We start from the raw sequence: 2,927 nt of genomic DNA, 5'->3' as shown, positions 1-2,927 counted from the left end.
ATGCATCTAGGGGTTGTTTTTCTCTTGTAATGCCTCAACAAATCATGTCATATTAGAACATTATGTACTAAGGGACCTCCCCTTTACAAAAGCAGCTTGTTGGTCTGAGACTATACTTGGCAAAACTACCTTAAGCCTTTCACACAACACCTTTGAGACACACTTATATAATACATTGCAACATGATATTGGCCTAAATTGACCTGCTATTTGTGGTACATTCACTTTAGGTATAAGTGCAATCATAGTAGCATTCATCTGCTTTAATATTTTGCCATTCCTCAAGGACTGTAGCACCGCATCAGTCACATCTTTACCTACAATACTCCATGCTGCCTTGTAGAACCCACTACCAAAGCCATCTGGTCCCGGACTCTTATTGCTATCAATGCTAAACATGACTTTTTTAACCTCTTTCTTTGTGTACCCCTTTACCAGATCCAACTGCTGCTCTAAAATTACAACAGGTTCTAATTTGCACCTCAAATGACCCCTAAGTGTCTAGTTGACAAAGACATGGTTACAGGGGTTCAAATTACAGCTTGAGTCAAGTACAAGGTCTTCGAGGTCATTTAATTATTTTTACTTTTCATGTATTTTGTTTCTTTTAAAAAACAGGCAAATGATTGAGGTTTCAATTACTTCAAATAGAAAGGAGATGTGCAACTTTTCAACGAATAAATAAAGAATTTAACAGTAAAACAATTAAGGATAAATGTGATATTGTAACACCGTATTCATTTGAACTTAGTTATTTTAACTAATAATATAAAGGACATTTATCAATAGACTTTTATTACTAAAAGAAAAATTATTTTAAATATTTATTATAATAATTTTTAATTAATTTTTTATTTATTTAATTAAAGGGATTTTAGTGTCAGCCATACAAAGGAAAAAGCTTTTAAACTGACGAATCACTTTTCTTTTTCTACTAAAAGGCACAGGGAATCACCTTTGGAATCAATGTTGCACCAGACACTTCTAATGCCCCTATGTACAATGGATCACTAGAGTCTAGGTGCCATCTAATTCTTCAAAAAACAACTGAATCTACACTGATCTAGACAGTTCATCTTCTTTTGTCTCTGGGAAATGATAAGTGTATTATAAAACGATACCAAAATCTCCACTCTCTTGTATTCCATATATTAACCATATTCAGTATTTTTTTTTTCTGTAGTAAGTGGATGATCTTAAGTCCATGACACTTGAATCTGTACTTCTGCTGCAACACAGAAGTCCTTCCTGATCAGCTGGCACTGCTAAGGCAAAAGCCAAAAGGAAAAAGACATTCACCAAGATGTCATCAGATACGGTTATCACTCTGATTTGCTCCTTCGAAATGCACTAACTGACATGTACGGCAAGTGTAAGTACGCGCAAGGTGCAAGAGAAGTTTTTGATAATTTAAGTGCTAAAGATGTAATCTCTTGCACGTATGTTAACTGTAAACTTCCAAGAGAAGCGCTAACAACTTTCCATGAAATGGGATAGTTTTCTTGTTTTTCGTCATCTTGATTAGGTTATGGAAGAAAGATTCAATCTTTATTGATTTTGCTTGTGTGAAAGTAACCTTTCGTGGAAGAAAGATCCAATCTTTATCGATTTTATCAGATGAAGCTGGAAATGGTAGGCTATGCTCTTATATCCAAGAAAACTAAGAACTTCAAGTTGTGGTTATTAGTTGAATTGCATTTCTGCTACTGTTTATGTAAAATATTATAATAAGTAGAGATAGATGCACAATTTGATATAGGTGCATCCCTTGTAGATACAATCTACAAATGCATATTTTGTAAAAATGTATTGTCTGAGAGGAAAGTTGTTGTTCCTAAGAAGAATCTTGTAGCTCTGTACGTTCAAACTAATATACAAGGGCCTCGTGTTTTCGAAGTTTTATCTCAACTTGAATCTGGATATATATATATATATATATATAAATTATTTGAAACAAAATTGCAAGAACATCTAAAATTTTAAAACAGAACAAAGAAGTATCTAATGAGCGAACCTTCGTAAATCAATGTATGTTTTTCACTTGAATTATTGGGCCCGCGCTGGCACGGTTCCTTCATCTAGTATAATATATGCGCGAATTAGTTTCAGCACGGGCCATTACTACCTAATACTGTAAAAGCATTTGTCTCATGCTGTCTGATTCTGGCTGTGTTGATGATTATGAAAACAACTATGAAATTGCTGAATTTTCAGACCAGTTGATGTTGATCAACACTGAGATCACAAAGATGTGCTGCTCTATTGATATGCAATTTGAGAATGATCCAAGTTTATCTGTTGTAATGGGGGATTTTCCTTTTCTGAATTTTTCTCTCAAGACTGCTGGGGTTGATTTTCATCCGAAGACAAATCTTTTAGCATCTGAGCCTGTAAAAAGCAAGAAGCACAAATACCCAGTTTGCTTCAAAGTTTTCCCATTAGGCCAATCTTTGGGAGGCCACAAGAGGGCTCATTACACTGGATTCACTGAGAGCAAAACTAAAGAGCCTATGGTGAAAAAATTGGATGACCTTGCTGATAATCATAAGGCTTTTGATCTGAATACTCCTGTAAATGCTGTGGATGAAGGGGAATGATGTTGAGCTCAAGCTTTGGTGGGTTAGAAGTAGCGACGCTGTTGATGTCAAATTGAGAGAGTACTTCATTCTCAGTTTCTGCTCTAGAGGTTGAAGAACTAGACGATTCATGATTCATTTTCATTCTTGAATTTCATAATTGTAAAGATAATTTTGAGTCCTGGAATAGTTAAACAGTTGAATAATGACACAGGAAAGATTAGAGTTCCCAGTTACTGACTGAACCATAATAGGAATAAGGCATACAAATTACTACAACATTACTGTTTACTTTCTGTTCATTGCATTCTTGCATTGTAGTACATATTTTCCCAGGCCACTGTACACCTA

General features: G+C 34.8%; 1 long non-coding RNA gene across 1 annotated transcript; it reads left to right on the top strand.

Annotated features, from left to right (window-relative positions):
• Positions 1–11: 11 nt before the first annotated feature.
• On the top strand, positions 12–2,916 carry LOC124894486. The gene is made up of 2 exons (XR_007051201.1): positions 12–1,632; positions 2,215–2,916. It is a non-coding gene; the product is annotated as an uncharacterized LOC124894486 (long non-coding RNA).
• The last annotated feature ends 11 nt before the right edge of the window (positions 2,917–2,927 follow it).

This window comes from Capsicum annuum, unplaced genomic scaffold (genome assembly GCF_002878395.1).
Source record: "Capsicum annuum cultivar UCD-10X-F1 unplaced genomic scaffold, UCD10Xv1.1 ctg74644, whole genome shotgun sequence".
In the NCBI taxonomy this organism is placed as follows: domain Eukaryota; kingdom Viridiplantae; phylum Streptophyta; class Magnoliopsida; order Solanales; family Solanaceae; genus Capsicum; species Capsicum annuum.
Note: the sequence above shows the minus strand (reverse complement) of the source record. Positions and strands in the feature narration are given on the sequence as shown.